The following is a 24,805-nucleotide window of genomic DNA, read 5'->3' on the forward strand; positions in this document are numbered from 1 at the left end:
GCAGGGAATTAATACACTGGCACTACATCATGTTGCAGCCATATGGTGCCGTGAATATCTCTGGAAGCTTCCTATCCACTGCTGAGCAAGAAATCTGCACAGGCCTTCCCCAAACCCCACCCAGGAGCCAGCTGACAGGGAAAACCTTCTTCCAAGGACAGCACTAATTTCAGGTTGGACAGATGTCTGGCTAAGGAGGCAGGGAGTGTCATGCCTTCTGCATCTTCTTTGGACACCACAAAGAGATCAGGACAGTCTTTAAACATTACACTGTAACTATTCCCACTTCTCTCCAGCTGCTCCACACTCCTCTCTGTGCCAGCCCCAGCTGTCAGTGGCAGTTCCATTGAGCCTAGCAAGTGGGATTTTCCACTACAACTCTTGCCATGACAACGTGGCACAGAGAACACCCCAGAGGAGGAAGGGCAAAAGCTGCCTTACTCTAGGTGCCAAAACAGCCCATGGCACAACCCAGTCAGCCAAAGGGCTGTGGGCAGCCAGTCCAGTCTGCAGGGGACACAGCCATGCTCAGTGTCCCACTCCCAGGCACTGCTTGTAACTCACAAGGAAATTTTCTCAGGCAGGAACTACCTCTGCATTTAATATCTGAAAGAAAGGGGGTTCTCATACAGGACAAAGGAAGTATTATTGCAATAAATTTGTGTGTTTAGGGAGGGGGAGGATCTGTTTGCTTTAGGACTCCAGTTTCCCATAGGAAAAGTAAGCTGAACATCTTCCTTATTCTTCAGATTAGGTAACAAATTCATAAAAAATTAGCTCCTTGACAGCTCCTTTGAGGAATCATTGCACAGCTTGTTTGAAAATGAGCAGCCAGAAAAGTTGGGACTTGTTTCACCCTTTGCAGACGCATGTAACAAATGAGTTAAGAGTTATGTGCAAACTTCAAAGCAAACCTTTGCTAGAAGGAAAGTCAATAGAAAATACAACAATGTATGGATCAAAAATACCTCAAGACTTCACAGACAAACAAGATAATTGCTCTACTTCTCTGCCACTGATCCACAACAGCAGCAAGAAGTTTCTGTCATCAAACCACCCCTCTTTCTCGGCAGTCAGCAACAGCTGAAATGCAGGGTCTATCCACATAAGGAACAGCTGATAACTGAGAATAATGACAGGAGCACCTGAATCAGAAGCAGAAAGGGTAAAGGAAAGAAGAAATAAAATATTTTATTTTTACCTCATTTTCACATAGAATATTCTGGTTTTCCCTTAGCTTCATCCTGTCTCTTTGCTGCAGCAAAGCAACAAGTCACAAACCCCAGTAGTCCTGTGAATTTTAAACACATGCCTGCATGCAAAAGGAGAATATTTGGTGAACAAGGGAAAAACAAACATGAAAGAAAAGCTACTTTTGCTGTTTTAGCGACATTCAGACTCAGTGGAGTTACTCTGAAAGACCTGTGAATAACTCAGAGCAGAGCATCTACAAACAAAGCAAATACACTTGATCTCCCAGTTCCTCAAGAACTTTGCACAGAAAGGTAACAAACAGGGAACTGAACCTGTATGAGGAAAAAGCAAGACTCCAGCTGAAGAGTCCACAGGCAATCTTTTCTTCAACAGCTTTATTCACTAGCACCTGCATCAACTACACACCAGCAAAAACATGGGGAGACATGGAAGCTGTGACAAGGAGTCACCCTCTACCTAGCACTTACCCTAGTGGTATAAAAGCACAACAGGGAGAGGGGTTGAGGGAGGGTGGACTGGAGGGGCTGAGTTCAGGATTTCAGGTGTGTCCAGGTGAGCAAGAAGCAAGAGAACCTCTTGCAGAGTACTGGCAGGATGGATGCTCCCAGTGCAGCCAGCAGAGCTGCTCCTGCCTGCAGCACCTGGAGACTCCAAGATCTGGTGAACACCCCACTGTGCCCTCCTTCCACATACCCCTGAGGGCAGGGGGTCTCTGCCCACCCCCCTGCAGAGCACAGGAAGTTCTTAGAGGGACATTATCTTAGCACAGCACTGCAACTCTTCTGTTATCTTTCTAGGAAAGAGCTAAGCCTTTTGATCTTCTACCAAAAACAGAAAAGCAAATTAAATGTTAATAAAACCTTAATAAAGAGCTACTCTTCTGCATTTTAATTAGCTGTTCATAGAAACCAAACACGTATAATAGACTAAGAAAATGAAAGGCAACAAGGAAGTTGCTATGGCTTTGATGGTACAGCTACTCCAGCATCATAATCCTGTGAATGCATTAAAGTCTTTTACTTGAAGAGCAAGAACAGCTGCCTCCCCCACAAACATGAGCATATGCTTCTTCCCAAACCCAGGGCATACATGAGCTGAAAAGACTTTGTTTGCTCTCATTTTATGGAAGTTTCTCCATAGTGGAAAAATACAGAAAAAAATAACAAAGAATGAAGAGGGGGAAAGACTCGAAAGCAGTATCAGAAAGCCTGATCAAACATTAGAAGCAGAATCCCAATAAATAAATAGGGAGCAAGAGGTTTGAGGGCTGACTGGTACCTGAGAAAGGCATTAAATGTCAAAGTAAATAAACAATCTTCACTAAAGTCTAGGGGAAAGCTGATGGCATTAAGCAAACAGCCCCAGAAGACATGCTGGCTGCAGCACAATGTGACAGAGCTGTGGTTGTCAGCCCAAGTCAAAAAAGAGCAGCAAAATTCAGGGTCAGAGTTGGTATAGGGTTCACAGGTCTTCAAATAGTAGGACTGGAAAGGAAAAAGTGTGCAAAATTATAACATCCCAATGAAATTCACAGCACGAATGAAGTCAAGGCCTAGGGGACTTATCTGGTCTGGCCAGTAGGCCAGAAAATGTGATTCCTTCCCTCCTCTCTTGGAGCAACTCATAGGTTAGCCCACCTCTCCAGGAGAGACACCCCTCCACATGTGCCCTACCCAAAAACTGAGAAGGCAGGCACTGTCTGCAGCATTGCTACAGTGACTGAGAAAAGTGCCTTGGAAACCAATATCCAATTTACACAATTCCTCAATTCCCTGCTAATTTGCAGTCAACCCAGAGCAACTCAGTAACTGCATGTAAAAGATGTGTTTAAAGCCAAGTGCTGTAAGAAATTCACTCCTCCCAGGCTGACAGCAGCATGCGAAATAATTTTAACTTCTAAGTGGGCAGTAAGAATTACATTAATTTGTCAGTGTCATGCTGAGTGTTTTCCTTAAAAGCTCTGCAGGGCTTCTAAGAGAAAAGTTCCCATCATCTCCTGCTTTGGAAGGAGGGAACATGGAGCAGAGGCCTGAGCCCGGGGCAGGCCAAGAACTGATGAGTTGTGGTGCTGGGAAGCACAAAGTGTGGGACAGCAGCACCAGGCAGTGGTACTTTATTTGTCTTGCTTCATTTATTCAAGGCCATATGGTTGTGAGAGGTTTCAGGGTCCCAAAATCTGTCTGAGCTCCTGGCACTCTCTCAGGTTCCTACCATGAGATGATGACTGATGGCAGGAAATTTTGACCTTTTAACTCCATATCCCTTATCTAAATTCCTGCGGTCACTACTGTTGTCTCTTATGTAGCAAATTCCTTCTCTCGATCCCTCAAGAAGCCAAACAACATTCTGTAGTAAAGAGCTGAGCGGGGCATAAATCTCCAGCCCCTCCAGCGTCTGGTAATCTTCCCAGCCCCGTGGCCTGGCTCCAGACTTTTGCCCCTGGCCACGGGGGAGCCTTAGGTCACTGGACGAGCTCTTTTGCCACGCTTGGAATGGCAGCGAGAATTCCCTGAAGCGTCCCGCAGGGCCCGGGCCGCGGTTCCTGGAACTGGCGGCTGCTGCCCGGGCCGAGCTGTTCCCAGAACCGCTGCCCCGGCAATGGGGACACACACGGCCGCGGGGGAAGGCTGGCAGCAGAGAGGCCACACTGCACAGACCCTTCAGCTCTCCAGACATTCCCTTCTCCTTCTCCAGGTCAGTCCTAGAAGGATTGTTCTGGCCTTCTCTTCTCAGCGCTGGCAGTGTGGATGAGCCTAGCTGCAGCCTGTCTGTGCTGGTCCAGCAGCTCCCTCCTCTCCCCCGGCTCCCCTGCCCCTGCCATATCCCAGCTTTGCTTTCAGTAACTTCAGCCCCTGCAATTGAAAACGACTCTGCCAAAGGCAGCAGCCTGGCTATCACATTGAAAATCCTTTCTAGCGTCAGCACACATTATACCAGGAAACATCAGCGATAATAAATATCACCAAGATGGAAATCTGCCATGCAACAGCGAGGTCTGAACTAGGCTGAGCCTAACACAGTTACTTAACACAGAAACTAATACTGGAGATTACTGGGCATAATCTCCAGTACCATTACAGCAGCTGTGCATAAGGACCACACACCAGGGCAGCCCTGGGCCCTCACTTTATAGAACACCTTTTCTAGCTCGGGCTTTTTCTGGAGCACCTCAACTCCTAACTCTGCTGCCATCAGCTGTGTGCACAGCCAAGCACACATACACAGCTATAAAATTTATTTCTAGATAAATAGATGGCTATAGCATGAGCCACAACTGACCAAGTTCTCAGCTAATCCCATGCAATTCCTCTGGTTCAAGAAAACTCTGCCCAGCCGACAGAGAAAGAACCTGGCCACAGTCTGGGCTCCCCCAGCACAGCATTTAGCTGCAGACAGATTTAGGGTTTACAGAAGGAAGCTCTCTGAGCACCTGGCTGACAAGTAACAGCCAGAAAAACCCAGAACATGGTGGATGAAAATCAGGAGCTGAAGGAAAGTAAATAAACTAAATGGCTTTCCCTGCTGTTGACAGCACATACTTTTCCTTCAATCATCTGCACTGTCATGAAAGGTGATAATACTGCTCCATTTACTGCGTTTTTCCTGGCCTGTCCCCAAGGCCACAATACTGTGTGTTTATTTGGTTTTTCATAAGGTCAAAGAAGCGTATTTGGGCAAAACAGAAAGTTTACTATGGACTTTCACCTTTGGGATCTTAAACCAAGTGTGACAATTGCAATGAAAAATATTTACAGCTGTCTACACATATTGGGAGGGAGCTTTTGGAAGAAAGAGGGCTTTCAATCCCACATCCTTCTCAACAGCTTCCTTAAATATTATTTATTACACACAAGAGGAAAAGAAGAAAATGTCAAGATTTAGACTGTACAATGATCCTAGAACACACCGCTGATCTTTCAAGGTGTGAATCACAGACAAGAGAGGCACTGGTCTGTGTGGAAGAATTCCTGCAATAAACACTGTTGTTAGACAGCAGTTACCTGGGGACTCTGTGCTCACACACCAGTTTAAATGGGTGGGCAGAAACTGCAATAAGCTAGTGGTGTGTAACACTGCCTTTTCCATGGCATCCAAAGAAATATTGGCTTACTTTCCTTGGAAACCTCAGCAGGCTGGAACTGCACATACTTGCACACCTCGAGATGTGGTTTGTCAGATCAGGCCATTGAGCACACACAGTGCCCAAAAGGCACTCTGGCCTGCTCTTCACAGCCCCATGGAGTCTATCTGGTGGACAGTTCTTTTCCTGGTTGTAGTGGCCAAGGAAACAGCCAGAAATCAAGAGTACTGTGAGCCTGACACTGGTTCACAACTTGGTCTCACTTTTCCAGAAGGAACAACTGCAAAAGAAACCATCCCTTGCTACACAACCGGAGAACAAACAAAAATCCACGTTCCTTGACACTTTGAGAAGGTCAGAACATGCAAATGGGGAAGGTCAGGAGCTCTTGGTGAAAACCCACCCACACTGACTCTGGACAAACCTGCACTGGCCTTGACCCAGCAGCACAATGTCTACAGTAACCCCATGGGAATGCACAGCCTGACTTCCCTCAGATCCAAGTCTCTTTCTGACACAGAAAGAAAAGAAGAAAAGACATTATAAAATACACACCAACATCACCAGAGGCACCATTAAGCTGTCTTAACCAGTGACTTTAAAGCTGCAGCCGTTAGGACAGGGAGGTTTTCATGGTTTACTGCTGCCATCCACAAAAGACAGCTAATTAGAGGATGCCTACTGTCAGGAGGACTTTCTGGTGACAAGTTTTGAGTTACTCATGTTGAATGTGTTGTTAACCAGTCCCCTACTGATGAGTGGCAAACAGTTTCCCTGAGTCTTTGAATGCCTTGGGTGGGAGCTGACAGGTGATGCTCCTCTTCCTCCACCCATACACTGAGTTATATTCATGCCTTCTTAATTTAGCTCCTCCTCTTCATTTCCAAGAAGCTTCCTTGTGTAGTCATCTCTAAAAGAGAGACTAAAATACAGCAGGTCCAGGAATGTGAAATAGGTTACAGATTCATCCCAGATATGTGAAAAGGTTAACTATGTTCATAACCCCCTGTGCACCAACATCACAGAACCCCCTTTTCAAGGGCAGGATGGCAGCATCAGATGATGTGGGCAACAGCTTTATGGAAAATTCTTTGGAGGTGGGAGCTGGGCCTCATCAGCTCTATTATGAGGATCCTAAGAGAAACCTATCTATTAGGTATTAATATATGGTATATGTAGGATAAACATGTAATAAGACAGTTACATAGAGAGTGTCTACAATCTGTTTAAGTTACAGCTGCTGTAATTCAAACTGCTATTAAGCTACAGATAATATTCTCACTCAGGCAAAGCACATGAGGTGATTTTACTGATATGGTAGGAGAAAGATGCAGGAAGCACTCCAAAAAATAAAACCACCATCCTTTTTTCTTTCTACTTACAAACCCAGTCATTATTTTTCCTTACTATTCACTCCAATCCTGCTAGCCAAAACTGTGAAATTTTGAATCCCAGAAAAACAATCACTTATGCAATTCCACCCTTTAAGCAACGTAAAACTGCACAAATTGAGTACATAACCTTGCTTTTACATATTAACTTCTCAATACAGTGTGTACCATCACTGCTGCCAATTTGCACACACAGCATACTCAAGCCTGATAAATCATTGTCCTTAATTCTTTCTCCACAACTTTGTGCTGCTGCTTTGTCTTGCCTTTGACAGGACCTCAGAGCTTCCACCTTTTCTTAGAAAACAACTGAATCGGCTGAACAAGATATTCCTTCTTTACTTCTTCATTCTGGATGTACTCTTTCTGAAGCCATCAAAGCACAACTGAATATTTACCCCTCAAGATGGTGAATAAAGTTGCTCATCACTGCTACAGTATCAGACACCTGCCTTATACCCCGTGTCCCGTGGGATGGGAATATAAGAAAGGAAGCATCTAGGAGAGAAGAGCTGTTCTCCACAGTTTAGTCCTTCGGGTTCTCAGATTTAAGCACAACACCAACTCTAAGTCTGCCCAAACAGCCATTTCTGTGAGAACTCCTTCAGCCAGCACTCAGGTAACTGCTGAATTTTTCCAGCAAACCACTGGTGTGCCAGGCTCGCCTCACAGGACTTTAATTCTATACACCTCCCCAGCAGGTCTTTCTGCCCAGACAGCATGAAATGTAGAGTCATTCCCTACTGAGCTGGCTTCCAAATAGTGTTTGGATTGCCAGGATTTGACTTTATCAATACTCAGAAATTCTCCACTTTTCATCCCCCAGCTACACCTATCACAGCTGGGCAGCCATGAGATTTATCACACCAGTTTATCACCCCTCTCCTGTGATGAACTGCAGCTCCCTGATGGGGTTGCTGGAACCAAGACTTGGGCAAAAAACCTTCAAAGCCTGATCCAAGCCTGATCAATGCTCAGTGATGGCAGTGTGCCAGTGCTAATTACTTCACTGCCAATCAGTTTACCAGGAGCACCCAGCCAGTGTGCTCATCTTTCCAGTCCTTCCTGTGTCTCCAAGTGCTCCACCTTTCCTTCCTCCCACAGTGAAACATCTGGGCGACACCCAGAGAAACACCTTCTCTTCTCACAGGGCAGATTATAGAGACAACAAGGTTTCTAAGGAACAGGCTGTAATTAAATGCAGTGGAAAACAGAATGAGAAACCATGGTGTAAATGTTGAGATGCTTTAGGTCCAGACTGGAGCATCTTCTCTGTCTCTCAACATAGAAACATGGAGCTAGTGCCTATACAGAAGGGTAGGAGGCAGCTGGAACAGTGCAGCTTGGGAGAGATGCATTCATTCTCTTCCCTTTCCTAGGAAGGCTGGGGAAATTAAATCAGGTCCAAGAACTCTTTCTTCTCCATTAACACTCATCCATCACCACCTTTTTTGCAAGACAGTCCCTCCCATCCTCCTTGCTGCCGTCACTTCAGCCAGCAGCCAGGCTCTTCCAGGAAATCAGGGAAGAGCAGAATCCCTCATCTGCCAACCCAATCAGACAGTGGGACAAGAGATTGTAAGAGGAAACACTGTTAAAAAAAGAAACTTTATGCTGTTTCTTGGGATCTGGCTTCTGTGTAGAATGACACACAAAGAAACTCTTACAACACACAGAGTGAGGAATTCAGGTTAGGGAAGTACAGAGAGAAAGCGGAGACAGCTCTGACCCAAGCTTGAAAACTTGCAGATCCTCAACAGGTTTCTGCTAGGAACTAGAAGGGAAAAACAACTTCTGTTAAATGTTCCTGCTTGAGGAGCTGGTGAAAACTTGGTTTAAACTGTTAGGGTATTTTTGACACAGATAATCTCCATGCCTGAATTTGAAGTGGGAGGAGGAAGTAAATGGCCGCCAACATAGCAAAGCAAGTCAGATCTCACCAGGGACAATCCTGAGTAACTGATCCTGAATGGAAAAAATGAACTCATGTCTTCTAAAGGGGTGACTCTAATTTAAAAAAAATCTCAAAACCAGACAGAACTCCAAACTCTTATGCCATTAATATCTCATAGGCTTATTTTCAATACTTCTCATCCGTATGATAAATGTACATAAAAAGAGGGCAATGCACTTTTGTGAGCTTAAATCTTGGGAGGGTTAAACAAGAGCTGGTGAAAAAGTCTCTATTCTATAGTCTTGTACTGCCTTGTGCAGCAGAGGGAATGCTTAGTTACATGTTGCTCCCTGCAGCCAACCTAAAGAACAAGTGATCACTGATTACAACTCACAGGACTCTGGCAAACTTGATTTGCTTTATTGAGTGAAGTTTTCCAAAGCTGATCATAAAATTCTCTTTCATCTCCCCCTGGATCACATGCAGCCACATACAGCTACACCTGAGAGTGTCTTTGCCATCCTGTCCAGAGTCTGGGATTCAGCTCCTAAACTTTAAAAGCACAGTGTCCTAAGGGCACAGGGGGCTAACACACACTGACCTGAGCAGGCCAAGATGAATAAAACAGAAAACATGGAACAGTTTACTATTGGCTTGATCTATGACTCAACATTTTGTACAGTCTGCCCAGGAAAGGCTGGCAACCTGAAACTGATGTAAAAATAGAGCCTTTTCAAATAATTCCAATTAAACCCCTGTAAGAAATCCACTGAATTTCAGGTTGTCACTGCACTGTGTTGCGACAGTGTGGAACTTCCAAGAACAAAGCTTCTGTCCCCAGGACAGAGCCACTTGCACAAAGCAGAAACACCCACTGCTGTCACACAGTGAATCCTGCACACACACAGAGTGAATCCTGAACACACACAGAGTGAATCCTGAACATACACACACAGGTACTGCTGTCACACAGTGAATCCTGCACACACACAGAGTGAATCCTGAACACACACAGAGTGAATCCTGAACATACACACAGGTACTGCTGTCACACAGTGAATCCTGCACACACACACAGCCACCATTGCTCCTCAGCAGGCAGGAATGGTATTTGCTCGAGCATCTGTGCATGGGTGCAGCCACACAAAAACAGAGCAAATTGCATGTGCAGGTGTTTATTGAATTGTACCAGTAAAAGCTTCCGAAAGAGATATTTGCAGTCATGAACTCAGCAAAGTAAAGAAATAAGATAAATATGCAGTATTGACGTATCCCTCTTCAGGTAGAGGATCTGGAGAACAGGGAGTGTGCAGGTTCAATTTTTCTTGGGCTCTGATGACTTTGTGGTAGAGACAGGTGAAGTGAAACCTGAGTAGGGTAACTCTAGCCAGAGAGTGAGATGGAAATAAACAATATTATTCCTGGAAAGAAGGGATAGTAGCTGTCCCTCTGCCAAAGTGCACTCCAGTCTAGAGCCTATTAGCTGCAGATTCTTTTCTGGGCTCCACCTCCCAGTGTCAGGGCAACAGTCCCAGGTCTTGACGTCAAAGCTGCCTTTTGTTTGCTTCACCGACTCTCCCCTTGTGCAGGTTTAGCAGACCAAGGCACCAGAGCAGATGGGCAGAGAGCTCTACTCTGACCCAATCTGCAAACTCAACACAAGCCTCCAAGGAAAGGCCCCTCCCCACATTACTAATGTCAACTATTCCAGAGGTGGGGGGGGGGGAAATAGTTCAGTGTGTCTAATTTGTTTTACGTCTGAGCTGCCCTTGTGCTAACCTTTCATTCGATTTGTGCCCTGGGTTTTATCAGCTGTGGTTTTATCTTGCATTATTTAGACTGCAAGTGCTGCCAAGTAAGGACTCTTACCATAACTATAAGACAATGCTGTAAAACGACTTCCTTAGCTATCAGATATATTAGGAGACAATCTTTACATAGTGGATAAACTCCCAGTGTTCTAGAGAGTGCTCAGGGATGTCAGAGGGGGAATAAAGAGTGAGACCAGGTTATATCACAAATTCCTTCCACCTTTCCAAACTTAGGACAGCTAGAGCCAAACTGTTTTTTTTCCAAAGTTAGAAGAGCAGCCTCTCTTCCACTCTCCTACAGGGTGACCTGGACACACACAGACTTCCTCATCCTTTCCATCCACCTGACTCCCTGTCCCCAAACACAAGTTACCCTGTGGGAGCATAGGGGAAGAAGGACCTGCAGCAGAACTTGCTGTGTTAGGTCATGCTTTCCCCTCTAGAAACCCTTTACACCTCTAGCAGTCACTGTAGGATCACACCATTCCTAATATAAATTTGACACTCTATTAGAACCTATAGCTTTTTTTTTTAAAGGTCAATAAATAGGAGACCAAAAAAAAAAAAAAAAAAAAAAGCAGTCATATAATGCACACAGAAATGGACACAGTAAACACCTGCCACAGATTTCCAAGAGCAGATACTAATCACCTCACATGCTCACACTTAAGATCTGACCATGTCTGTAATCTCTCCTTTCAACAGCAATGCACCTGACATTGGCTGGGACATTCCACAACACAGCTCTTCTATTCCCCTGTCACTGAGCATCTCCAGACCATCTCCCTCCACCTAAAGCAGAAGCCAAAACTCCTATTCCTGCCCTCCAAACACAGATGTGCTCAGAGGCTCTCCTTGTTCCCCCTCCTGAAAGCTGGGAAACCTTTGGTATGTCTCAGTCTTGTAGGACACTCCAGCTGGTACTCTGTGATTCTTGCATGAGTGCTGTTGCTGGCTTTGTACACCTGTAATTGAGTGAAATACATGACTATTATCTGTGGCTCAGGCACAGAGCCAGCACTGCTGGGATGCAGCATTCCTGGGCTATTAGTAGCTAACAAGATGAGCAGCATTTGTCCTGCTAATTAACACAAAACCAAAACCAAACCAACAAATAAACCAAAACAAACTTTCTATGATCTCTGCTGTCAGAACAACAGAAAATTCTATGCTCAACTCAGGCTGAAGTGTTTCATCCCTTGTAGAGTGTTGTTTTGGGAGGCACGATGCAGGTTCCTGGTGTTTCAGTAGAGTCTGGTTGTCCATGTTCTCCTCCTGACCTGCACAGAAAGCCAAACTTCCCAAACACCTAACTCACATCCAGTTCCTGGGACAAGCTATTCACTGACTAGTGTGAGTAAATCTTCATTCAACAAGACACATCCTGGGTAGGAGGAGGGAGTCCTCACAGTCACACTTCCTTCCCCTGTTTCTCCCCTCCCCTGCCAAGCTACAAGCACACAAATAAACACAGGAACTGGGTGTCACGTTTATTTCTCTTTTCAGCTCCTTCCTGTGTTTTCAGAGAAGCCATCCAACACAGAATGGAAAGGCCTTCTCATTTCCACTTGCTCTCTACCAGCAGGGAGACACATGCTGGAGGTCAGGAGGGTGATTTCCTGCTACTGCCACACAGGTGATATTGGGGACAGATGTCAGAAGCCCAGCAGCCGGTACAGCCTGATCCAGAGCTCTGCAGGGCAGTGCTACATCAAACCAGGCTCTGAATTTCTATCAGCGTGTCCTGGAAACCCACACTGCCAGGCAGGTCACAGTAGAGATAAGCAGGAATTCTTAGATCTCATATGGATCCTTTCTCTTATCATAAAGGCTTGACAAAATTCAGCCCTGGGGATGACTGGCAACCTGAACTTATTCATGTCACAAAGTGTGCTCCAGAACTAGGCTGTGATGCAGAGAGAGAGTATTTCCAGGTACTGAAGAGGCAGCTATTTCAGTAACTCAGCAATCCCCTCCCACTCCACTGAAGTAGGTGAGCAAGTGCACAAGGCTTGTTCCAAGTGCTCTCAATGCAGGAGTCAGCTCTCAAGAACACAATAGAACAAATGCTCATAGTTGGGGTGTCAGGGTGGAACAGCTGCATGGGACTGGTTATTGGCCTTCAGGCTGTTCATCCCTCACAGAGTCGTATTTTCCAAGCTGTCCCTGACACTACAAGGGCTGAGAATATGCTCAAAAAATAAAAGGAAAAAGAAATAATATCTGAGACTATCTCATGACAAGAGAGACTTATAAATCCAGAGGCTTGAAGAAAAACAGCAACTATGCAGAGAGAATCCCCTGCTGCTGGAGTCTGAGAGCTGGCACCAGCCTAAGCTAAGAGCCAGCAGCAAGGCAAGCCCACCATCATTGCTTAGACTATCTGGTTTTGGCAATCAGCAGGCTCCTGAGCAGGATATGTCCCACAGCAGCTCTGCCCACTCCCAGCTCCTACCCCTTCTCTCCCTTGCAGACTCAGATGATGCAAGAACCAACTGCCAGTCACAGGAGAATGATCACTGGTGCATTTAATTTGTAGATATATGATGGGGTGTTTCCAAATTAAATAATAGAAACCAGCCATGTAACTGAAAGTGCTCAACTACATCCCTGCTGTTTCAGGGAGCCAAACAAAATCCTTACCACCTCCTGAGCAGTGAGTGACTCTCCATACCCTGCCTGCTGAGCAGAACTGCCTTCCCACCCCAGCTCAGAACAGACAAGGGACATGGGGCAGGCACTCCCAAGGCTCAGAGGCCGTGGTTGCCTTGACTTCCCTTTCTCTGACACTTTCCTTTTTTTCTTATGTTGGTGAAAAGACCTAAGGAAACAGAAGTCCTGGGAGGAAGTGAGTCAGGAAACCTGTACCATGTTTCAGGGGAAGTGTGACTCAGAGTGCTCTGAGCAGAGCTCGCCTCTCCCTGGTGCCCTGGAGGAGGTGATAAGATTGTGTAATCCCCAAGATAACTTGCTGCACATCCTAATTCTGCTGATCCTCCCAGGGGAGGGGTGCTTCTGCCGAGTACTGTACATTAGCTGATTTCTTAGAATAAACTGTGACAGCTCCCTGTGAGCTCACTGCGTGGGAGGGGGTGCTGGGCTCCCTGCCTGCGCTCTGGAAGAACCAGGAGCAACAGAAACACTGAATTTATCAGTCAAGAGCACAGCAAAGACCTGGCAAACCTTGTTTGGTCTGTTCTTCTTCAACACATGGTGTGGAGACAAGAGACCTGACAGCCACAGAGGAACCAGCTATAAAGTGGAGGGAAGGATAAGAGAGAGAGAATTTAAGAAAGAGGAAGACAAATGTGATGGACACAAGAAGGAAGGAGGCAGTCTGTGCTGCTCTGTACTGGGAGGGAACAGTCAGGAGCATAAGATACTGGAGGAAAGAATCCAAGAGTGAAAGCCAAGCAAAGGAAAAGAGAAGGGCAGGGAGAATGGAGATAAGATCACAGAGAGAGCCCCTTAGGAGTGATGAGGGAAGTGAAGCGATAACAAAATGCCCCTGAGATGGAGAGGGCAAAGAAACCTCACACTGAGGGAAAGAAACCTCTGTCCCTTCTGAGCTCTCAAGTACACACCAGAGCCAGAGCTCACTTTTCTGGGTCTCTGCTCACTTCTAAGTGCCATTTCTGAAAAACAACTAAAGCCTTAAAGCCAGGGGATGCAACAAGATACAAACAATTGCACTTTTCCAGCCATACAGGATTCTCTCTCTTTCCTCCTGGAACAGGCAGTGCCAGCACTCCCAAGCTGTGCCACTGCAGCACCTGGTGCAAAGGGTCTAAACACCAGGAGGCTTCTGGAAATTTCTGCTGTACAAATAAAGCTCCCAGGCACCTCTGGGAGCTTGATGGCACCTGAACTCTTGAACTCCAACCCTCAGCTCTCTGGAGAGCCTACAAAATTGTATGGCAAAGAAGCTACTGAATATGAATGGAAAGAGAAGGAAGCAGGAGCCAACAGTGATCAAACCATCAATTTCGGAGACTTTTACCCCCAGGTGAGGGGCAGCAAAGCTGTTGGCTGACACTCAGAAGACCTAGAGCTTATTTCCCTTTCTGCCCAGACCTGTCAGCTATCCTGAGACAAACCACTTGTACACCCTGGGCTTCCAGGCCCCCTTTCCCCCGTTATTTGCCTCACTGGTATCAAATACAAGCTTCCTGGGAGATGGCTTCTTGTAACATTAGATGCATCCCAGATTGCAAATGCTGAATGGGTCTGTAATGGAAATGATAACGAGCACTTTAGGTTTGAAGCCTTGTATTTCTAGGATAATTGTCACAGCTCATATCACCAGACATCCCAGGGTCAGCAAGCCTGGGAAGAACTGTGCCTGCAACTTCTGGTTACAAAAGAGGAACATTTTTACCATAAAATGTAAATAAAAGAAAATTCTCATTCTTCACCCATGAAAATTCTAGGCTGCTGGTAAACAAATCTATTGGAAATTTGTGAGCCCAGAATTATCAGGGGCTCATTCTTTATTTCACTATGATCAGCCAGTTACCCAGAAATAGGATGACTGTATTTTATTCTTGGGGGTGGTATCTGCAAGGCCACAGTGCAACGACCAACCCAGCAGTATCATGCTTGGTAAGTGTGTGTTAGTTATTCTGCACCCTGCAAAATCACTCACCCACCTTGTGAGCACAGCACAGGGATGGAGCTGTGTCCAGACAAGCAGATAAACACAGATTTCTGTTTAAATGATGTTTTGTGGGCCTGACTCAGCTGCTGACACCTCCTTACCACACAGGATGCCTGAAGTCTTTTGTAGCAGCTCTGTTTTTCCCTTTGAATCTGTGCTAAAAGGAAAATATCAGGTGGATGCTATTTTTCTAGTTAGTGTTTTTCAAGATGCTGCCTAGCATAGATCAATTCCAAGAACTGAGGCAGTCAAACAAAGAAACCCTTACAGGCTGATCAGCAGCATGAGCATTGCTGCTCTGGCAACTTCCCACGCTGTAAGAAGAATGAGCACAAACCAAAATAAGACCACACGCAACAGAAGGGCTGAGCTCTGCACTCAGGGAACTGCCAGTGACAGCACCTCCAGCCCCTCTGCACAGCCACAGCTCCAGCACTGTGCCCCTGTTTCCCTGGAATACACACTGCAGGAGAAAGCTGCTGCTCCAAGCAGCTGCCCAAAGCACAGCAGTTATGGGAGCAGGATGCAGATGGGCTTGGTCACTCAGCTCCTTCCCCAGAGGCCAGAGCCTTGCCAGGGATCCCACCCCACAGCCTCTTCCCTGCCTCACAGGACTATGGATGCTGGCTCTGGAGCCTGAAATTCAACTGAATGGCAGTGAAATTCCTTTGGGGACAGGATGGGGCAAAGCAGAGTCTTGTAGGATCCAAGAGCTTCAGCCCTTCTTCCTTCACCCTCCATCACAGAAAAAAAAAAATAAAAAAAAAGAAATCAGTCACTTCCATGAACTCTGTACAGGCACAAAACTGATCTCAAGAAGTTGTCTCATTACATGCTACCAGTGGCAGCTACCAGAAATGGTCAGGTCACCCCAACACCTTCTCTCCTTTGGGTGCCCTCTGCCAGATGCCCATGCTGGCACTCATGACAAGTTTGTTTTCTTTCCCAGGTTACTGCAAAGAGGAGATGAAATCAGGGGCCAGCTCTCATCAGAGCTCCACAGAGAACATAAAGTATCAGTGATGATCTGTGTCATTTAAAAAGTCCAAGCCAATTTTAAGCACAGGGAAAGAAACAGATTTTTTTTTATCCCTTGAATAAAGAAAGCAAAAAACACTGAAAGAGAAAAACCTTTGGACTACTTCTATTAATTGCATCCATGGAAATAACACTAGACATGCCTACATCTGCCTGTTCTGGTCACTTTAAGCTGTTTCCTGATCTCATCAGACTCAGCTAAATTTGGCACTGGGGCTATGGCTGTGACATTCACAGCTGGGGAATAACAAGCTTTGAATCAGTCTAAGTAAGGAAATAAATGAACCAGTGCATTTCCAGTGGTCTGGAACAGATTGTGTTTCTGGAGATCTCTCTGCCTGGGGACCCCACAGGCACTAATCCACTCTCAAGATGCCCACCTGAAGCACAGTATCAGTGTATCCTACACTACTCAGGGAAACTGAGGCACTGGAGAACCCATCATGCAACAAGAAACAGAACTCAAATTACAGGATCACAAACTGTAAACTCCTCGTCCCTATCTGTAACCCTCATAAAAGTAATTTCATTTAACTGACTGGAATTTACCCAATGGCACAGTTGTTAAATGACTCTAAAAGCACAAGATCAAACATTCTGTGCATCAGTGCACAGCACCAAGCTGGAATTGCCCTCTCAAGGTTTTTCTTAACTAGGGCAGTTGTGGGGAAGTCTGTGGCTGAGTTCTCTGCTCTACAAAAAGCGCTTCCCTCACTGAGCACAGAAGACATGGCCACTGGTACAGCCTGGCTGAACAATTGCTCTGCTTCAATGGGCAAAAAAAACAAGTAAAAGGTTTTATTGGTCCAGCATAAATCTGGACAGCCTGAGTTACCTCAGGGATGCATTTGCTGATGGTGTGACACTGCATTTCAGAGTGGCTTCCAGACACACAGCCCCTTTCTGAAAGGGCACATTTTGTAGCCTGTCTCGGTGCAGTGAGGGTTAACCCTGGCTAGAGAACAAGCAGGATCAAGATCAGCTCATCTTTTCCATTGAAGCAGAGAGCGCTACAGAAAATGCTGGTTTCTCGATGCTCCTTGTCTCAGTGACTTCCAGGAACAGTGAGCTAAACTCAGCTGCTCTTCCCAGCACCAGCTGAGGGGGCGGCAGGGGATGGAACATAGCCTGTTCTTGGAAGGCAGGAAAAAATAAGGCTCTGGCAGAGCTGAGTGAACTCCCCTCTCTCCCCCCTCCTCTCCCCAAAAGAGTCTTTTTAGCATCTCTTAATGCCTCACTGTACAGCTGGGTTGGTTTTCCTTTTATCAAAGCAAATGTAAGAGCAATGCAAGAAGGTAATTCTCAAACAGAGAGAGGTTAAGTTAATCGAATAAATAACCAATTAGCTCATCTCCATGAGCCCCTACATGCCCCATGATCTTGCTCAGTTTAGTGCATGACCTACTGTACTTCTTAACTTTGTCTTGTTAGATAAACACAGAAAGTTATAGAACCATCCAGCTTATAGAAACTATTTTTGGCTGCTTTATCTTCAAGCATTATGAATTCCAAGGGATGATTGGATATTTGGACTTCTCCCAGCCTGGCTGACTGTGAAGGGAGCACACAGCAACCTCATTGCTATTCTTCTGTGGAAACAAACATCTTTTAGAGATGACAAGTATCTGGCTTGTAGGTAGAGCACCCTGAATGAGACTCGGGAAAACTGAGCAGTCATCAGCAGTGAGGAATGTGAGAATAGCCTTGAGCACAGAAAAAAGGAAAACAGGAACCAGAAGGAGTTTGTTTTAGGGTTCCCCACAAGCTGTCCTAGGAATAGAAGGCAGCAGCACAGAGTCATGAACAGAGGGAGAAATCCTGATGCAGAGTTTGCAGTCAGTGGTGCAGCTGGGTGAGAATCCACACAGTTATTATAGAATTCAAGCCTGACCTGGCTGGAAAATACAAGAAATGCCGTGCCAGCTGTGCTGGGAGGTGTGCCACCCGTGTGCCTGTGTGTGCCTCAGCTGGGCACTCAGCAGCCCGGTGCCCTGAGCCGGGGGTGGCCGATGAAGGTCCCTGGCAGCGGCTCCGAGTGGCGCTGTCACCCCGGGAGGGCCTGGCCCGATACCACCAGGGGCTGCCCAGGAGCTGCTCCCCGAGATACAGGAGCTGCTCAGCTCACAGATAAGGCTCTGTCTCCACTGCACTCAGTCTCTCACCTACTGCAAGCGTTCCATGCTCTGGTTTTCTGTCTGTTGGGTGCTTCTTTCAGCTGCTGGATTGAAGGAAAGTTCTGGTCTGCCTGGGCACACGGGATGCTGGAGGTCCCTGCAGTGCCAAGGCCACACGCCCAGGTCAGGGACACAAGCAGGCTTCATTGCTATCTTACACGGATTTTAGGGATATTAAAAACCCACCCAGGGAATAGCACAGAAAGCAATGTAGAGTGAGCAACAAATCAGGTTACAGGCTGCTGAACATTTTCCTCTCTCTGATTTTCAGGTTCTTAAGCACCAGCTTAGAGATTGAAGCGCCCTGCTGTCCCTCCAGGACTTCTGAACTTCACCAGCATGACACACTATTTATCTCTGCTCCCTTCAATTAGGAGCAGGAAGCAGAGAATTGAGCACTGGGCTCATTTTTAGCTGTGCCAAACTGATGACCCAGCTTCTTGCCTATAAATCAATGTAGATGTGCTCATTTATGCTCTGTCAGAAATTGGTTCATTAGCTAGAATTAAACAGAGGCCCAAACCATGCCATTTAAACTTGAACAGTGCTCTTGAACACCCTGTTCTGCCCTGGATCTGGGATTTGCTTGGTGCCTTCCTATATTTAGCATACAGTAATGTAATTGAAGCAATAAAATTAGACCCACAAATAGACTGGTTTCTCAGTACTTAATCAAGGACCTTTTCCTAGAACTGCAGAGGGCTGAAATTAAAAGAAAGGAATGTGTGGTAATCAGCCCCATGGAGGCAGGAGGAAACCACCATGAGTTTAAACTCCAAACACACACTCTGGCCAGCTGAATGTACCCTTGTTTAAATTAAATGTGGCTTTACAGTGACCCAGGCCAGGGTCACACTGCACGAACCACTTGAGAATGCACAGCCCACGTACAGGGAATTAGTGAGCAGATACAAATCACGGTCTGTGAGTCACTGAACAATAAGAATGTCCTTGGAGCCCCCATCTATAATGGATGAAGGAAACAATAGCTCCAAGATACCTCTGCAATGACAGGTACCTCTGCAGCAATGCTAATCTGTCAGTCCTGTCAGTTTGTCAACAGCAACAGGTAAAGAAGTGACTGAAAGACAAACCCAGTGTGCAAAGTGCAAAATGCATAAAGCAGGCAGCAGTCACATTGCAGCTGGAAAAATGGCAGGAGCCTGCAGCACAGCACTCATTTAGATTCACTAATAACAGGTCTTAGAAGATAAACTGGAAGACTTCATTTTATGGCTTTTTCTTCTGAATAACTTAATTTTTACTGGGGGAGTGCTAAATAGGAGAATTAAATTTAAAAAGTTATTTTCTATTACCAGTTTTCATGTGGTGATTATTATGAAAAATATCCTCTTCACATTCTAACCCAACAACTGCTAAAAGAATAAGATAAAATATTCTGGAACCAGAAACACAGATATTTAAGAAGTGCTGAAATGCTTCAGAAACTGCAAAGCTTGTGGCTGACATCTGGAGCTTCATTTTTATGGATTTCTGCACTGTAAGCACCCCAAGCCTCACAGTGCCAGTAAGGACATGCAAAGACTGATGCAGAGCTAACACCCAAGGAGGTATTTTAAAAGGTATTTCCGAGCTCTATTTTCCAGCTTTGGCAATACCCTTGAAGAAGTCAGTTGTATCCTCCCATCTCCTCTTCTGCTCACAGCCTGCAACTGTTCTGCAAACAGATGGAACAGCCTGTCATGCTCCCAGTATGCCCCTAAAAACATCCTCCAAGTAGCTATTGCCAAAGAAGTTTTAGGACTGAAGTTACTTCCCAGATGCAGAAGCTACTGATTCCTGGAAAATTTTATCTGCATAACATGGGATCTCTGCTAGATCAGACAGATAACGGAGAGAGATTAAGAGTTTCCCTGAATGGGTTTCATTTACTGCATTCCCACCCCCAGAAGATAAGGACATGCTGGGCCCCCAAGCTCACTCCTCTCCCTCACCCTGCACAGAAAAAGCAGCACTATGCTCTAAAACTGCAATCAAAAAATCATCTCCTGAAAGCTCCAGATACTGAGAATTGATTATGTAAAGCTGCACCAGGGAAAGTACTCCTTGTGTGGTACAGATCTTTTCCAATGCAGGTCTACAAAACATTACAGCATAATTAAGCTTCCATAAATACTAATAATTCCATTTGTAATTCAATTTCTAGCTCCTACCATTTATCCAATAATTAATATTGCTTTTACATCAACATTACAGACACCAGCCTGATAATAGGAACAAAAGATTAGGCTGAGAAGCTCATTTGTAATGAATGGAGATGAATAATACCAGGTGCAAAGTTCAGGAGTACAGAAACTGAATGCCCCTATCTCAGAGCTAACTGAACACACAAAGGCCTCTCTATCTGATATTCACAGGTACTGGCATTTCCTAGAAGACTGAGAAAAAATAATTTACCTTTAAATTATGAAACACTGGAGATGTCAGTACATCTGAAAAATACACATTAAATAACAATTCAGGGAAAAGCACTCCAGTGTTTTAAGAAAAACCAAATTACTTTCCTAGCAAGGCAGCAGTAAGGACATAAAGTGGAATTACCACCTCTGCCATCAAGAAGCTGCAAGACAAAGCTGATGAGGAGGTGGAGGACTGTGCATATATTTATATATTAAAAATACAATAAATATCTTTTATCATACAATTGAAAGCAGAATGAGCATGTGAACAGTGTAATGCTTCACCCTTAGCCTTGCTTTCTTGGCAAGGGAGACAAGCAGGCAAAGGCTGTTCCTTTGATGAGGTTTCCCTTTCCTGCTACACCCTTTTGCAGTGAGGAGCTCAACAGCCTTGGCTTGGAAGCAGCACCCAGGCATGTCTGTCTTGTATCTCTGAAGCTTCATGCTTGGGCAGCATTTCACCCTTTTATGCTCCAGTTTGTTTTGCAGGAGCAGTCTGGGCTGCCAGATCTCATCCAGGCCTCCAGCCCATAGCAGGGAAGCCCCTGGTAGTGCCCCAGTGGAGACACAGCCAGCAGACAGAACTTTCCTGGAGTTCATCTTGGAAATCCTGTCCTGGAGCAGGTATGAAGGTGGGAAAACTCCCTCAGTTCACAGGCTGCTCCAGAGCACCCAAGCCCTGCAGCTGGACAGTCCATGGCAAGCCCAGAAGCTCACCTGCAAGCAGACCTTTTCTTCAGAGGGAGGCTCCAGGCTGTACAGACTCCATCCCCCTTCCTCGCCCATCAGAGAAGGAATTACTGTTTTCAGCACCTGCATCATCATTCAGAACCTTTCCAAGGGAAATTAATTCCTATGTAAGCAGGAGCTTAACTCCCTGGTAGACAGAATATCCAGGAGTAAACAGCATGGGATCACCCCCAGTACCAGTGAACCCAAAATCCACATTGCTTTGGGGAATGGTGGCCAGGAACCTCAGCCAGCCCACTTCTCTCTCAAGTCAGAAACACTCTGGAGCTTTTCTTGGTCCAGACACTTTCAAAAAACTGTTTATTTGATTCCATGACTTCAAACAACCTGTTCCTAAAGAAGCTGACTTGTCATTCTGTCCTGTAAGAGTCACGAGAGGCTGTAAATCCAGCATCTACACAAAAGGGTCATCTCCCTCAGGGCTTCTCCCTAAGCCCACAGAGAAAGAGGGAGCCAGGGAAGGAGCCCTTCACTCTGAACTCCCCACATGATTGTTTTCCTTGACTAATCCAGTTTTCCCTTTGGCACATTAAAAACTCAGCATCCTGGATTTTCACTATTCACTATTTTCACTATTAAGAACTGCTACATGCACACCACCTGTCCTCTCAACACCTCTGCTGAGGCTTTTGCCTGCATGTTATCTGAACATGTACTTTCTAAAATACTCATTACTTGTTAGTATTTTATAATACTTTTTTTTCCCTGATGCCTAATAATTGAGAAATTAATTCATTGTCTTCCTGTGAGTCTAGTGTATTATTCTGCTGTCATCCAAACACGGATCAGAAATACTTACTAAATGCTTCTACTTATTTTCATCATCATTAACAATTGCAGCATTTCCATTTCAAAGAGACCTTATACAATTCCTTTTTCTGTTTCAAGCAGAATGTTTAAATTCTTCAGTGCCCTTGAAAATAGCAGCCAGGGATAATTTTACATTTTCCTTTTCATTTCTAGTTTTCTGCACTTCATTTCTAATTTATATTAACTGTGCTCAGCTCACCCTCCCCTTGCACATTGCTTTCACTTTTTTGTTCCTAATGCTGTCTTCACCATGGAACAATGATCAGCTTTTATGAAGATAACTCTTTCCTGAGGGCAAATCACACTTTTTTGCAACTGTTTTTAAAGGAGACCTAATTCCAATATTGTTTTCTTACACAACACTTGCCAAGTTTAACTCAGGAAGTCTTTTAACTTTGCTTAAGTTATATGTTAGAGTATTAGTTGGGATAGTCTTCTTTTTATTTAGGTTTACCTTTAACAAGGTCACAGTCATGCAGCCACTACCAGCTTCCAATCCAGCTCTGAAATCCTTTGCTCTCAGATGTGCTAGCTTTGTTCAAACACTATTAAATGGTTTCTTGGAAGTCCACACACACACATCAATCCTTCCACTCTTAGAAGCTGCAGCTGCTACTTGTGTAACCAACCAGCACACGTTTATCTTCTCAGGATGCACATTCCTGGACTCCTGTTGTCACTGAGCCGATGTGGCACGAGGGACTAACGTGTTCCTTCACCCCAGCACCAGGTGAGAACATGCTGCTCTCCTTGGAGCATCCTCCCACTGCTCTCACTGGTGCTGGACTTAGAGTTAGACCTTAGAAGTGTGCTCCAAAAATGGGTGTGAAAGAAGGGAATTAAAACATTGTGTGTGGAAAACTGCAAAGTAAGAGCCTGAATGCTGCACAGTGCGGATCCTGATACAGGCTGACAGCTGGAGATTGAGGCCCCACTGCCTCAGGGGGACTGAGGCAAGGACAAAAGGAAAGGCAAGGGAAGAGATCATCAGTGAAAGGAGTAGAAACATCTTCTTGGGTCTCTTGTGGCAAAAAAACCCTTCTAGGTGGAGACAAGAGGAAAAAACAAGAATGGGAAAGGACCACATGAACAACAGCATTTCCTGAAAAGCTTTTAACTCCTAGGACCATGGGTATTTCATGCAACTCAACAAGAAATTACTGCTCTCAGTCTCTGATGAAGGGTTTGGTCAAACTCTTCCCTCCTGGCACCTTCACTGAATCATCCTGTGCAAAGACAAAGACAAACCTCCTCAGGGTGGCCAAAACCAACTAAACAAGACACCTCCAGGCTGCTGCTAGGCCCATCAAGGATTAGAAAAGCACACAATGGGAGGAAGCCCATGACACTAAAGGCACAGCTTCCTAGAAGTATGAAACAGCCCCTTTGCAGCTCTGCCCTTGATTCCAGGACTGACAACAGCTCTCACCAATATCTGGGGTGGCTGTTCCTGCTGCCTGGGCACTACAGCAGCACAAATCTAGGAACCCTTGGCACAGTTACAACCACAGGCAGAATTCTTTGCTACCACTTAAACCAGGAGGAGTTCTGAGAAACTGCTGCCACATGTTCCCTCCATGACTCAGTGCTTAACCAGCAGCTCTTACTCAGTGCTGGCTTCATTTTCAGAGTGATTGTAATGTATGGTCCTGCAACCAATGCCTTGCAGAAGAGAGACCAGAGCTGGGCAACTGTGGCCATCCTCATGTCTATGAAGACATCTAAATGTTCTTCTGGCTACAAATGAACAGGAACAGTGGCACTCAGGAAGGCTTCTGTCCTTTGAGTCTCACTTAGTCCTTCTTATCTGAGAAAAGTCTGGCCCGAAGCCTTCAAAAGCATACCCCCTCATCTCTGAGACTCTGGTGATTTGAAGGTGTCAGCTTCAAGCCTAGCTTTAGCAAGCAGCCACCACTGAGATCAGCTGAGCTGACACCTCACCTGTGCCATGTCCTTACTTGCAGTGCTGTCACTGTAAGGGGTGAAGGGCCACTTTCACCACAAAGCCACAAGGCACCTCCCTGCCCCTCACTGGCCTGGTGGTGGAGGTCTCCAGCAATGACTCACTGTTGACAGTGATTGGGGAATTCTGTGCTGATGCCCTGAGTAAAAAAGTGTCTTTGTAGGTAAGTTCTTCCAGTTCAGCACCCTGACCCTCCATCCAGGAGACAGGCACTGAAATTCCATCCTCTGTAAGGCTCCCTTCCATGCAGAGGGAACCTGGAGGAGTGAGAATGCTTGGCATAATGGGAAACATCTTTGAGGAGACCAAGGTGCTTCTGTCCCACTTCCTGATTCTTTTCTGACCAACCCTTATGTTTCAGACACAGAGGTAAGGCTGGATTTGTTTCCTTTCACTACACATGGAACTGAGAGACAAAACAGTAACAACCCTTTGCTGATACTTTGATTTTAGAGAGTCAAAGCTTTCACCTATGCTTAGGTTAATGGGGGAAGGAACACTAGGAAAGGGAATACATCCACTTTTCAGAGAACTCTGCAATTAACTACACCAATGAAAATTAATATTAAGCACAGTTCTCCACTTCTTTCCCTGCTCACAC

General features: G+C 45.5%; 3 long non-coding RNA genes across 3 annotated transcripts; 2 read left to right on the forward strand and 1 right to left on the reverse strand.

Moving 5' to 3' along the window:
• The first annotated feature begins 3,820 nt into the window (after positions 1 to 3,820).
• LOC117245034 lies at positions 3,821 to 11,197 on the forward strand. Its single transcript, XR_004499168.1, has 3 exons — positions 3,821 to 3,909; positions 6,963 to 7,306; positions 11,098 to 11,197. It is a non-coding gene; the product is annotated as an uncharacterized LOC117245034 (long non-coding RNA).
• A 672-nt stretch (positions 11,198 to 11,869) lies between these two features.
• Positions 11,870 to 20,125, reverse strand: LOC117245036. The gene is made up of 2 exons (XR_004499170.1): positions 19,881 to 20,125; positions 11,870 to 18,358 (listed from the first exon to the last, which is right to left on the reverse strand). It is a non-coding gene; the product is annotated as an uncharacterized LOC117245036 (long non-coding RNA).
• Positions 18,281 to 19,576, forward strand: LOC117245035. The gene is made up of 2 exons (XR_004499169.1): positions 18,281 to 18,384; positions 18,533 to 19,576. It is a non-coding gene; the product is annotated as an uncharacterized LOC117245035 (long non-coding RNA).
• Positions 20,126 to 24,805: the final 4,680 nt, after the last annotated feature.

Source organism: Parus major, chromosome 12, assembly GCF_001522545.3.
Source record: "Parus major isolate Abel chromosome 12, Parus_major1.1, whole genome shotgun sequence".
Taxonomy (NCBI): Eukaryota; Metazoa; Chordata; class Aves; order Passeriformes; family Paridae; genus Parus; species Parus major.